The sequence below is a fragment of the Beta vulgaris genome, chromosome 4 (assembly GCF_026745355.1).
Source record: "Beta vulgaris subsp. vulgaris cultivar EL10 chromosome 4, EL10.2, whole genome shotgun sequence".
Taxonomy (NCBI): domain Eukaryota; kingdom Viridiplantae; phylum Streptophyta; class Magnoliopsida; order Caryophyllales; family Amaranthaceae; genus Beta; species Beta vulgaris.
The window spans coordinates 16,445,421-16,459,532 of NC_079205.1; the positions used below are offsets into that span (position 1 = coordinate 16,445,421).

A 14,112-nucleotide genomic window follows, 5' to 3' on the forward strand; every position below is an offset into this window, starting at 1 on the left:
CCAAGATCTGACACCATAATTCAGCGATTCCAAAGCCTGACATGTTTTTTTTTTACCATTGCTAGAGGGTTTGTAACAGCCCCGTCCTAGCTTATGTTAAATATTAATTAAAAACTATACTTCTAGCAATAGCGGAAGCAAAATCATAATCAAACGTTACGGAGGCTGTCACCTGCTGGAGTCAACCCATTAATATGGTTATTGACTCTACGACTATACTTAAAAAAACATTCATCACATATGAAATTAAGTTAGTTATTACAACCCAAAAGAAAGTTATAAAATAAAGTTAAACAGTGTTCATAAAGCAGAAGTAAGTTGCAAAATATGATCATGTTCAAGCTTGCATCCACTATGACAGTTGAGACATGACTTCACTACAGCTCATCCCTCGGACTACCTTAGCTTGCTTTTCCCTGCACAAGAGTCTGCCCCCGCCAGGACAAGTTCATAGAACAAATAAAAATCAGTTTACACTGGTATGCAAATCAATCCAGAAATAGATTTATGGTGGCTGAAAACAAGGAGTGACCACACTCCAAGATAATTTACAAATCAATATGTCAAGGGAATAAACTTCATCGTAAGAATCACATTCGAAATGTTCAAAGTTTATAGCAACGTCCACATACCAACACAAATTTGAAAACGTTTAGTTTGAGGGCGTAGGAAGAAGATATCACAATGAGGTGTATTAGAATACAACCTCCACACAATTCGGAGTTTAAACTCCTACTATTTTCTCGCTTGCAAGCTTTTATAGGACATGTCCTTTCACATGATACACACATTCCTCTTACTACGCAAAACGAATTCTCATTCTTTAATAACAAATACACTTACTAAAACGGTTTGTAAGAAGTTATACTAAAAGTTAAGCTTATAAAAATGATTTAAGGTTTGGTTAAGGATGGATTAATGGACTTAGGACAGTAGCTACAGGATTTTAGGAATGCCAAAAATAGTTTTAAAGAATCCACACAATCGATCTAACTAATCATAAGAATAATCTAGGTTTTGATGTGCGAAAAAAGGGTGATTTCGACCTCATACAAAGAATACTTTGAATAGAATTTGATCATCGATTTTGATTGAGTAATATAAGTGAACATTTATGTTTAAAGCTACTGTAAATACATCTATATATCATTGAAAATGTTTTCCTTAAAAAGATTATAGGCAACCCGATATAATTCATTTTTAAAACGTAGTTTGTAAATAGTTTTCGGAACCTCTAATGTAATCTGAAATGATGTAGAAGATTCTTATCAAAGTATATCATGAACTCCATGTTTCTTTATCAAGAATAACTAATAATAAGTTCAATGAAATCCTTTTCCAACATTGATCACATTTCCAAGTAAAAATCACATAGTAAAACATGCCTTTAACCACACTTTTTAGTATAAAACTTAACCTTCATCCTAAATGATGTTCTTAGCTATTAACACACACTTATAAAATCACCTAATATCATCCAACCTACTGCCTACTTACCAAAAATCCATCCATAATACCAAAAATCGCCATTCTTAACCAAAACAAGTAAAATCCACATACTATTCTTCCTAAGGTAAGAAAAGGAGTCCTTTTTCATTTGTTATACCAACATGCAAGGGTTTAAACTTGTATAACATCAAAATATAAAATCCAATAGCCATTCACAACAAAAATTCAGCCTTAATTTCGTTCTAAAACAAATCTAACAACTTCCATCATTTTTAATCTCCAAAAAGGCATCGAATCTGCATACCTTAACTTGTAAATGGTGTAACTCGACTTCTACTGCTCCTCAAGACTGGATTCTTGATTCTTTTTGATTCTAAGACATAAAGAACATTCACACCAAATTTCATAAGAAAATACCTCAAGGAAGTACCTTAATTCAACCTAAACATTCACTATACTTACTGTTTCCTTGATTGAAGAAGATGGCCTTGCTTCTTGAACTTCCCGACTCTTAAAGCTCGAAATTTTACCTTCCCAGTATGGACCTATGTGTTTAGAATATGAATCAAGCTTTGCATGCAAGTTTTTATAGAGAAAAATTGAAGAAAACGAAGGAAGAAACCAAGCTCTGCAATCTCGCAGGAGCTGGCGAGTGAGAGAGGGAAGAATGGTGAGTTCTGGGCAGCAAGATTTTGTTGTGGTAATGTGCTGAAATTTTATGAGTGTTGGTATGCATGTGACCAATCTGGGTATGTTTTAATATCTCGTGATCTCTTCTTTAATAAGCAAATGAGGTCTTGTTCCTACTTGGTCTTCTGCAGGAATTTCTGATCTTCTTTTGTACTATCCTAAGCCTAATTTTTTATATTGATTTGCTACTAGTGATCTAACCTTCCCCAAGATGACTATTTTACTTAAAACATCCATAACATATACTCCTTAATTTATATCGACCCATCTATATTAAAGAACTCCAAAGTCCATTCTTTTAAACACAACCATCAATTTGCCTAATAGTTGAAACATGATTCCCTATCTTCCACTAGTTTCTCAATTCCATAACTTAACTTATTAAAATAATAATCGATACTAAATGTTCCCATGTAACGAGATAATATTATTATTTTTATATATTCCTTCTAAGTACTAATTACACACAAACACACATTATTTTTACACACAACTCATCATACGTATTTCCTACGTACGATCCCGTTAAAATTCCACAATTTAAGTTACTTAATCATATAATAATCCTTTATTATTTACCGGCTGTTACAGGGTTCGTGAGCTAAGAAGCTGAATTTCTTGCAGCCCAATTTTTCGTATCCGTGTCCTCCTCATCTAGGCCCAAAATCGTAATTTGAGCCTAACTCCTAGCTAGGACATCAGAATTCAGCGATTGAAAAGCCTGAATTGTTTTTTTACCATTTCTAAGGGGTTCGTGATCTCAGTATCTGAATTCGTTGAAATGCGATTTTTCGCGTCCGTTTCTTCCTCGTTTTGGCCTAAAATTGTAATTTGGGCCTAGCTCCTAGCTCAGACATCATAATTGAACGATTCAAAAGCCTGACATATTTTTTTTACCATTTCTAAGGGGTTCGTGATCTCTGAAGCAGAATTCGTTGAAGTCCGAATTTTCCCGTCTGTTTACTCATCTGGGCCCAAAATTGTAATTTGGGTCTAACTCCTTGCTCGGACATCAAACTTGAGCGATTCAAAAGCCTGATTTTTTTTTACCACTTCTAAGGGGTTCGTGAGTTCAGAAGTAGAATTCGTTGATGTACGATTTTTCGTGTCTGTTTTCTTGCTCATCTTGGCCCAAAATCGTAACTTGGGCCTAGCTCCTAGATCGGACATCATAATTGAGCGATTACTTGAGGTCCGATTTTTCGCGTTTGTTTCAGGCTCATCTTGGCCCATAATCGTAATTTGGGCCTAACTTCTAGCTCGGACATCATAATTGAGTGATTCAAAAGCCTGAAGTGGTTTTTTTACCATTTCTAAAGGGTTCGTGAGCTCAGAAGCAGAATTCGTTGAAGTCCGATTTTTCGCGTCCGTTTCTTGCGCATCTTGGCCCAAAATCGTAATTTGGGCTTAGGTCCTAGCTCGGACATCATAATTGAGCGATTCCAAAGCCTGAAATGTTGTTTTACCATTTCTAAGGGGTTCGTGAGCTCATAAGCTGAATTCCTTGCAGCCCAATTTTTCATATCTGTGTCCTCCTCATCTAGGCCCAATATCGTAATTTGGGACTAACTCCAAGCTCTGATATCTGAATTGGCCGATTCAAAAGCCTGAATTGGTTTTTTTTACCATTTCTAAGGGGTTCGTGAGATCAAGAGTTTAATTCGTTGAAGTTCGATTTTTCGCGTCTGTTTCTTCCTCATCTTGGCCCAAAATCGAGCCTAGAACTCAGACATCATAATTGAGCGATTCCAAAGCCTGACATATTTTTGTTACCATTTCTAAGGGGTTTGTGAGCTCAGAAGCTGAATTTTGTGAATTCCGCTTTTTCGCGTCTGTTTCGTGCTCATCTTGGCCGAAAATCGTAATTTGGGCCTAACTCCTAGCTCGGATATCAGAATTGAACGATTGAAAAGCCTGAAATTTTATTTTAAGCCATTTCTAAGGGGTTCATGAGATGAGAAGCTGAATTCGTTGAAGTCGGATTTTTCGCGTCTATTTCCAGCTTATCTTCGCCCAAAATCGTAATTTGGGTCTAACTCCTAGCTCGGACATCAAAATTGAGCGGTTCAAAAGCCTGAATTGTTGTTTTACCACTTCTAAGGGGTTCGTGAGCTCAGAAGCAGAATTCGTTGAAGTCTGAATTTTCGCGTCTGTTTCCTGCTCATGTGTGCCCAAAATTGTAATTTGGGTCTAACTCCTAGCTCGTACATCAAAATTGAGCGATTCGAAAGCCTTAATTGTTTTTTTTACCACTTCTATGGTTCTCGTGAGCTCCGAAGCAGAATTCGTTGAAGTCCGATTTTTCGCATCTATTTCTTGCTCATCTTGGCCCAAAACTGTAACTTGGGCCTAGCTCCTAGATCGGACATCATAATTGAGCGATTTCAAATCCTAACATTTTTTTTTACCATTTCTAAGGGATCGTGAATTCAGAAGCTCAATTCCTTGAAGTCCGATTTTTCGCGTCTGTTTCCGGCTCATCTTGGCCCATAATCGTAATTTGGGCCTAACTCCTAGCCCGGACATCATAATTGAGCGATTCCAAAGCCTGAAGTGTTTTCTTACCATTTCTAAAGGGTTCATGAGCTCAGAAGATGAATTCGTTGAAGTGTGATTTTTCGCGTCCGTTTCTTGTGCATCTTGGTCCAAAATCGTAATTTGGGCCTAGGTCCTAGCTCTGACATCATAATTTAGCGATTCCAAAGCCTGAAATGTTTTTTTTACCATTTCTAAGGGTTCGTGAGCTGAGAAGCTGAATTCCTTGCAGCCCAATTTTTCACGTCAGTGTCCTCCTCATCTAGGCCCAATATCATAATTTGGGCCTAACTCGTAGCTCGGACATCTGAATTGGGCTATTAAAAAGCCTGAATTCTTTTTTTACCATTTCTAAGGGGTTCGTCAGCTCAGAAGTTTAATTCGTTGAAGTCCGATTTTTCGCGTCTGCTTCTTCTTCGTCTTGGCCCAAAATCGTAATTTGGGCCTAGCTCTTAGCTCGGACATCATAATTGAGCGATTCCAAAGCCTGGCATATTTTATTTACCATTTCTAAGGGCTTCGTGATCTCAGAAGCTGAATTCCTTGAAGTACGATTTTTCGCATCTGTTTCCTGCTCATCTACGCCCAAACTCGTAATTTGGGTCTAACTCCTAGCTCGGAAATCAAAATTGAGCTGTTCAAAAGCTTGAATTGTTGTTTTTACCAGTTCTAAGGGGTTCGTGAGCTCAGAAGAAAAATTCGTTAAAGTCCGAATTTTCGTTTCTTTTTCCTGCTCATATGGGCTCAAAATCGTAATTTGGGTCTAACTGCTAGCTCGTACATCAAAATTGAGCGATTCAAAAGCCGTAATTGTTTTTTTCCACTTCTAAGGGGTTTGTGAGCTTAGAAGCAGAATTCGTTAAAGTCCGATTTTCCGCGTCTGTTTCTTGCTCATCTTGGCCCAAAATCGTAATTTGGTCCTAGCTCCTAGATCCGACATCATAATTGAGCAATTTCGAATCCTGACATGATTTTTTTGCCATTTCGAAGGGGTCGTGAGCTCAGAAGCTAAATTCCTTGAAGTCCGATTTTTCGCGTTCCTGCTCATCTTGCCCATAATCGTAATTTGGGCCTAACTCCTAGCTCGGACATCATAAATGAGCGATTCAAAAGCTGAATTGTTTTTTTTTCATTTCTAAAGGGTTCATGAGCTCAAAAGCTAAATTCGCTGAAGTCCGATTTTTCGCGTCCGTTTCTTCCTTGTCTTGGCCCAAAATCGTAATTTGGGCCAAGCTCCTAGCTCGGACATCATAATTGAGCGATTCCAAAGCCTGACATGTTTTGTTTACCATTTCTAAGGGGTTCTTGAGCTCAGAAGTTGAATTCCTTGAAGTTCGATTTTTCGCGTCTTTTCCTGCTCATCTTGGCCCAAAATCGTAATTTGGGCCTAACTCCTAGATCGAACATCATAATTGAGCGATTTCAAAGTCTGACATGTTCTTTTTACTATTTCTAAGGGGTCGTGAGCTCAGAAGATGAATTCTTTGAAGTCCGATCTTTCACATCCGTTTCTTGCTCATCTTGGCCCAAAATCGTAATTTGGGACTAGCTACTAGCTCGGACATCATAATTGAGCAATTCCAAAGCCTGGCATGTTTTTTTTTTTTACCATTTCTAAAGGGTTCTTGATCTCAGAAGCTGAATTCCATGCAGCACAATTTTTCGCGTTTTTGTCCTCCTCATTTAGGCCCAAAATCGTAATTTGAGAATAACTTCTAGCTCGGACATCAGAATTGAGCGATTCAAAAGCCTGAATGGTTTTCTTTACCATTTCTAAGGGGTTAGTGAGCTCAGAAGCTGAATACTATGAAGTCCGAATTTTCGCGTATGTTTCCTACTTATCCCGGCCCAAAATTATAATTTTGGCATAACTACTAGCTCGGACATGAGAATTGAGCGATTCCAAAGCCTGGCATTTTTTTTACCATTTATAACGGGTTCGTCAGCTCAGAAGCATAATTCCTTGCAGCCCAATTTTTCGCGTCCGTGTCCTCCTAATCTAAGCCCAAAATCGTAATTTGGGCCTAACTCCGAACTCGGACATCTGAATTAAGCTATTCAAAAGCTTAACTTATTTTTTTACCATTTCTAAAGCGTTCGTGAGCTCAGAAGCTGAATACAATGAAGTCCGAATTTTCCCATCTGCTTCCTGCTAATCTCGGCCCAAAATCATAATTTGGGCCTAACTCCTAGCTCAGACATCAGAATTGAGCGATTCCAAAGCCTGACATGTTTTTTTTTTACCATTTATAATGGGTTCGTGAGCACAGAAGCTGACTTCCTTGCATCCCAATTTTTCGCGTCTGTGTCCCCCTCATCTAGGCCCAAAATCGTAATTTGTGCCTAACTCCTAGCTCGGACATCAGAATTGAGCGATTCCAATGCCTGACATGTTTTGTTTACCATTTCTAAGGAGTTCGTGAGCTCAGTAGCTGAATTCCTTAGTCAGATTTTTCGCGTCTGTTTCCTGCTCATTTTAGCCCAAAATCGTAATTTGGGCCTAACTCCTAGATCGGACTTCAGAATTGAGCGATTTCAAAGCTTGACATGTTTTTTTTTACCATTTGTAAGGGGTCGTGAGCTCAGAAGCTGAATTCCTTGAAGTTCGATCTTTCGCGTCCGTTGCTTGCTCATCTTGGCCCAAAATAGTAATTTGGGCCTAGATCCTAGCTCGGACATCATAATTGAGCGATTCCAAAGCCTGACATGTTTTTTTTTACCATTTCTAAAGGGTTCATGATCTCAGAAGCTGAATTTCTTGTAGCCCAATTTTTCGCGTCTGTGTCCTCCTCAACTAGGCCCAAAATCGTAATTTGGGAATGACTTCTAGCTCGGACATCATAATTGAGCGATTGAAAAGCCTGAATTGTTTTCTATACCATTTCTAAGGGGTTCGTGAGCTCAGAAGATGATACGATGAAGTCCGAATTTCTCATCTGTTTCCTACTTATCTCGGCCCAAAATTATAGTTTGGGCATAACTCCTAGCTCGGACATGAGAATTGAGCGATTCAAAAGCCTGGCATGTTTTTTTTACCATTTATAAGGGGTTCGTGAGCTCCGAAGCTGAATTCTTTGCAACCCAATTTTTCGCGTATGTGTCCTCCTCATCTAAGCCCATAATCGTAATTTGGGCCTAACTACTAGCATGGACATCTGAATTAAGCGATTCAAAAGCCTGAATTGTTTTTTTTACCATTTCCAAGGGGTTCGTGAGCTCAAAAGCTGAATACGATGAAATCCGAATTTTCGATTCTGCTTCCTGCTCATCTCGGCCCAAAATCATGATTTGGGCCTAACTCCTAGCTCGGATATCAGAATTGAGCGGTTCAAAAGCCTGAATTGTTGTTATTACCACTTCTAAGGGGTTCGTGAGCTCAGAAGCAGAATTCGTTGAAGTCCTATTTTTCGCGTCTGCTTCCTGCTCATCTCGGCCCAAAATCATAATTTCGGCCTAACTCCTTGCCCAGATATCAGAATTGAGTGATTCCAAAGCCGGACATTTTTTTATTACCATTTCTAACGGGTTCGTGAGTTCAGAATCTGAATTTGTTGAAGTCCGATTTTTCGCGTCCGTTTCTTCCTCGTCTTAGACCAAAATCGTAATTTAGACTTAGCTCCTAACTCGGATATCAAAATTGAGCGATTCAAAAGCCTGACATGTTTTTTTTACAATTTCTAAGGGGTTCGTGAGCTCAGAAGCTGAATTCCTTGAAGTCCGATTTTTCGCGTCTGTTTCCTACTCATCTAGGCCCAAAATCGTAATTTGGGTCTAACTCCTAGCTCGGACATCAAAATTTAGCGGTTCAAAAGCCTGAATTGTTTTTTTTTTACCACTTCTAAGGGGTTCGTGAGCTCAGAAGCATAATTCGTTGAAGTCCAAATTTTCGCGTCTGTTTCCTGCTCTTCTAGGCGCAAAATCGTAATTTGGGTCTAACTCCTAGCTCAGACGTCAATACTGAGCGATTCAAAAGCTTGAATTTTTTTTTACCATCTAAGGGGTTCGTGAGCTCAGAAGCCGAATTCCTTGAAGTCCGAATTTTCGCGTCTGTTTCTTACTCATTTTGGCCCAAAATCGTAATTTGGGTCTAACTCCTAGCTCGGACATCAAAATTGACCGATTCAAAAGCCTGAATTGTTTTTCTACCACTTCTAAGTGGTTCATGAGCTCAAAAGCAGAATTCGTTGAAGTCCGATTTTTCGCGTCTGTTTCTTGCTAATCTTGGCCCAAAATCGTAACTTGGGCTTAGCTCCTAGATTGAATATCATAATTGAGCGATTTCAAATCCTAACATGTTTTTTTTACCATTTCAAAGGGGTCGTGAGCTCAGAAGCTTAATTCCTTGAAGTTCGATTTTTCGTGTCTGTTTCATTCCCATCTTGGCCTATAATTGTAATTTGGGCCTAATTCCTAGCTCGGACATCATAATTGAGCGATTCAAAAGCCTGAAGTGGTTTTTTTACCATTTCTAAAGGGTTCGTGAGCTTAGAAGCTGAAATCGTTGAAGTCCGATTTTTCGCGTCCATTTCCTGCTCGTCTGGGCGCAAAATCGTAATTTGGGTCTAACTCCTAGCTCGGACATCAATATTGAGCGATTCAAAAGCTAGAATTTTTTTACCACTTCTAAGGGGTTCGTGAGCGCAGAAGCTGAATTCGTTGAAATCCGAATTTTCGCGTCTGTTTCTTACTCATGTGGGCCCCAAATCGTAATTTGGGTCTAACTCCTAGCTCGGACATCATAATTGAGAAATTCAAATTCCTGAAGTGTTTTTTTTTTTTCCATTTCTAAAGGGTTCGTGAGCTCAGAAGCTTAATTCGTTGAAGTCCGATTTTTCGCGTCCGTTTCTTGCGCATCTTGGCCCAAAATCGTAATTTGGGCCTAGCTCCTAGCTCGGACATCATAATTGAGCGATAAAGCCTGACATGTTTTTTTAACATTTCAAGGGGTTCGTGAGCTCAGAAGCAGAATTCCTTGAAGTCCGAATTTTCGCGTCTGTTTCTTACTCATCTTGGCCCAAAATCGTAATTTGGGTCTAACTCCTAGCTCGACATAAATTGACCGATTCAAAAGCCTGATTTGTTTTTTCTACCACTTCTAATGGTTCATGAGCTCAAAAGCAGAATTCGTTAAGTCGATTTTTAGCGTCTGTTTCTTGCTAATCTTGGCCCAAAAACGTAACTTGGCCTAGCTCCTAGATTGAACATCATAATTGAGCGATTTGAAATCCTAACATGTTTTTTTTACCATTTCAAAGGGGTCGTGAGCTCAGAAGCTGAATTCCTTGAAGTCCGATTTTTCGTGTCTGTTTCATGCCCATCTTGCCATAATTGTAATTTGGCCTAATTCCTAGCTCGGACATCAGAATTGAGCACTTCAAAAGCCTGAAGTGGTTTTTTTACTATTCTAAAGGGTTTGTGAGTCAAAAGCTGAAATCGTTGAAGTCCGATTTTTCGCATCCTTTCCTGCTCTTCTAGGCGCAAAATCGTAATTTGTCAACTCCTACTCGGACATCAATATTGAGCGATTCAAAAGCTTAATTTTTTTTACCACTTCTAAGGTTGAGCTCAGAAGCAGAATTCGTTGAAGTCCGATTTTTGTGTCCGTTTCTTGTTCATCTTGGCACAAAATCGTAATTTGGGCCTGCTCTGCTCGGACATCGTAATTGAGCGATTTCAAAGCCTGATATGTTTGTTTTTTACCATTTCAAGGGGTTCGTGAGCTTAGAAGCTGAAATCGTTGAAGTCCGATTTTTCGCGTCCGTTTCCTGCTCTTCTGAGCGCAAAATCGTAATTTGGGTCTAACTCCTAGCTCGGACATCAATATTGAGCGATTCAAAAGCTAGAATTTTTTTTACCACTTCTAAGGGGTTCGTGAGCGCAGAAGCAGAATTCGTTGAAATCCGAATTTTCGCGTCTGTTTCTTACTCATGTGGGCCCCAAATCGTAATTTGGGTCTAACTCCGAGCTCGGACATCATAATTGAGAAATTCAAATTCCTGAAGTGTTTTTTTTTTCCATTTCTAAAGGGTTCGTGAGCTCAGAAGCTGAATTCGTTGAAGTCCGATTTTTCGCGTCCGTTTCTTGCGCTCTTGCCCAAAATCGTAATTTGGGCCTAGCTCCTAGCTGGACAATCATAATTGACGATAAAGCCTGACATGATTTTTTTAACATTTCAAGGGTTCGTGAGCTCAGAACAGAATTCCTTGAAAGTCCGAATTTTGCGTCTGTTTCTTACTCATCTGGCCCAAAATCGTAATTTGGGTCTAACTCCTAGCTCGGACATCAAAATTGACCGATTCAAAAGCCTGATTTGTTTTTCTACCACTTCTAAGTGGTTCATGAGCTCAAAAGCAGAATTCGTTGAAGTCCGATTTTTAGCGTCTGTTTCTTGCTAATCTTGGCCCAAAAACGTAACTTGGGCCTAGCTCCTAGATTGAACATCATAACTGAGCGATTTGAAATCCTAACATGGTTTTTTTTACCATTTCAAAGGGGTCGTGAGCTCAGAAGCTGAATTCCTTGAAGTCCGATTTTTCGTGTCTGTTTCATGCCCATCTTGGCCTATAATTGTAATTTGGGCCTAATTCCTAGCTCGGACATCATAATTGAGCGATTCAAAAGCCTGAAGTGGTTTTTTTTACTATTTCTAAAGGGTTTGTGAGCTCAAAAGCTGAAATCGTTGAAGTCCGATTTTTCGCATCCGTTTCCTGCTCTTCTAGGAGCAAAATCGTAATTTGTGTCTAACTCCTAGCTCGGACATCAATATTGAGCGATTCAAAAGCTTGAATTTTTTTTACCACTTCTAAGGGGTTCGTGAGCTCAGAAGCAGAATTCGTTGAAGTCCGATTTTTTGTGTCCGTTTCTTGCGCATCTTGGCCCAAAATCGTAATTTGGGCCTAGCTCGTAGCTCGGACATCGTAATTGAGCGATTTCAAAGCCTGATATGTTTTTTTTTTACCATTTCAAGGGGTTCGTGAGCTCTGAAGCTGAATTCCTTGAAGTCCGATTTTTCGCGTATGTTTTATGCTCATCTTGGCCCAAAATTCTAATTAGGGTCTAACACCTAGGTCGGATATCAGAATTGAGCGATTCAAAAGCCTGACATGTTTTTTTTTTTACAATTTCTAAGGGGTTCCTGAGCTCAGAAGCTGAATTCCTTGAAATCCGATTTTTCGCGTCTGTTTCCTGCTCATCCAGGCCCAAAATCGTAATTTGGGTCTAACTCCTAGCTCGGACATCAAAATTTAGCGGTTCAAAAGCCTGAATTGTTTTTTTTTACCACTTCTAAGGGGTTCGTGAGCTCAGAAGCAGAATTCGTTGAAGCCCGAATTTTCGTGTCTGTTTCCTTCACTTCAGGGCGCAAAATCGTAATTTAAGTCTAACTCTTACCTCGGACATCAATACTGAGCGATTCAAAAGCTTGATTTTTTTTTACCACTTCTAAGGGGTTCGTGAGTTCAGAAGCAGAATTCGTTGAAGCCCGAATTTTTTGGTCTGTTTCTTGCTCATCTTGGCCCAAAATCGTAACTTGGGCCTAGCACCTAGATCGGACATCATAATTGAGCGATTTCAAATCCTAACATGTTTTTTTACCATTTTTAAGGGGTCGTGAGTTTAGAAGCTGAATTCCTTGAAGTCCTCCGTCTCATCATGGCCTATAATTGTAATTTAGGCTTAACTGCTAGCTGAGACATCATAATTGAGCGACTCAAAAGCCTGAAGTGTTTTTTTTACCATTTCTAAAGGGTTCGTGAGCTCATAAGCTGAATTCGTTGAAGTCCGATTTTTCGCGTCCGTTTCTTGCGCATCTCGGCCCAAAATCTTAATTTGGGCCTAGCTCCTAGCTCGGACATCATAATTGAAAGATTCCAAAGCCTGACATGTTTTGTTTACCATTTCTAAGGGGTTCGTGATCTCCGAAGCTGAATTCCTTGAAGTCCGATTTTTCGCGTCTGTTTCCAGCTCATGTTGGCCCAAATTCGTAATGTGGGCCTAACTCCTAGATCGGACATCATAATTGAGCAATTTCAGAGCCTGACATGTTTGTTTTACTATTTCTAAGCGGTCGTGAGCTCAGAAGCTGAATTCCTTGAAGTCCGATCTTACGCATCCGTTTCTTGTTCATTTTGGCCCAAAATAGAAAATTGGGCCTAGGTCCTAGCTCGGACATCATAATTGAGCGATTCAAAAGCCTGACATGTTTTTCCTACCATTTCTAAAGGATTCATGAGCTCAGAAGATGAATTCCTTGTAGCCCAAATCTTCGCATCTGTTTCATGCTCATCTTGGCCCTAAGTCGTAATTTGGGCCTAACTCCTAGCTCGGATATCAGAATTGAGCGATTGAAAAGCCTGAAATTTTACTTTTAACCATTTCTAAGGGATTCATGAGATGAGAAGCTGAATTCGTTGAAGTCTGATATTTTGTGTCTATTTCCTGCTTACCTTCGCCCCAAATCGTAATTTGGGCCTCACTCCTACCTCGGACATCAGAAATGAGCGATTTAGAAGCCTGACATGTTTTTTTACCAATTCTAAGGGGTTCGTGAGCTCAGAAGCTGAATTCCTTCAAGTCCGATTTTTCGCGTCTGTTTCCTGCTCATCTAGTCCCAAAATCGTAATTTAGGTCTAACTCCTAGCTTGAACATCAAAATTGAGCAGTTCAAAAGTCTGAATTTTTGTTTTTACCACTTCTAAGGTGTTCGTGAGCTCAGAAGAATAATTCTTTCAAGTCCGAATTTTGGCGTCTGTTTCCTGCTCATGTGGGCCCAAAATTGTAATTTGGGTCAAACTCCTCGGTCGTACAACAAAATTGAGCGATTAAAAAGCCTTAATTGTTTTTGTACCACTTCCAAGTGGTTCGTGAGCTCAGAAGCAGAATTCGTTAAAGTCTGATTTTTCGCGTCTGTTTCTTGCTCATCTTGGCCCAAAATCGTAATTTGGGCCTAGCTCCTAGATCGGACATCATAATTGAGCGATTTCAAATCCTAACATGTTTTTTTTACCATTTTCTAAGGGTTCGTGAGCTCAAAAGCTAAATTCCTTAAAGTTCGATTTTCGCGTCTATTTCCTGCTCATCTTGGCCCATAATCGTAATTTGGGCCTAACTCCTAGCTCAGACATCATAATTGAGCGATTCAAAAGCCTTAATTGCTTTTTTTCCATTTCAAAAGGGTTCGTGAGCTCAGAAGCTGAATTCGTTGAAGTCTAATTTTTCGCGTCCGTTTCTTGCGCATCTTGGCCCAAAATTGTAATTTGGGACTAGGTACTAGCTCGGACATCATAATTGAGCGATTTCAAAGCCTGAAATGTTTTTTTTACCATTTCTAAAGGGTTTGTGAGCTCAGATGCTGAATTCCTTGCATCCCAATTTTTTGCGTATGTGTCCTCCTCATCTTGGCGCAAAATCGTAATTTGGGCCTAGCTCCTAGCTCGAACA

General features: G+C 39.5%; 1 long non-coding RNA gene across 1 annotated transcript; it reads right to left on the minus strand.

Annotated features, from left to right (window-relative positions):
• Positions 1-276: 276 nt before the first annotated feature.
• Positions 277-1,818, minus strand: LOC125496352 (uncharacterized). Its single transcript, XR_007273020.2, has 2 exons — positions 1,754-1,818; positions 277-428 (listed from the first exon to the last, which is right to left on the minus strand). It is a non-coding gene; the product is annotated as an uncharacterized LOC125496352 (long non-coding RNA).
• Between the last annotated feature and the right edge of the window lie 12,294 nt (positions 1,819-14,112).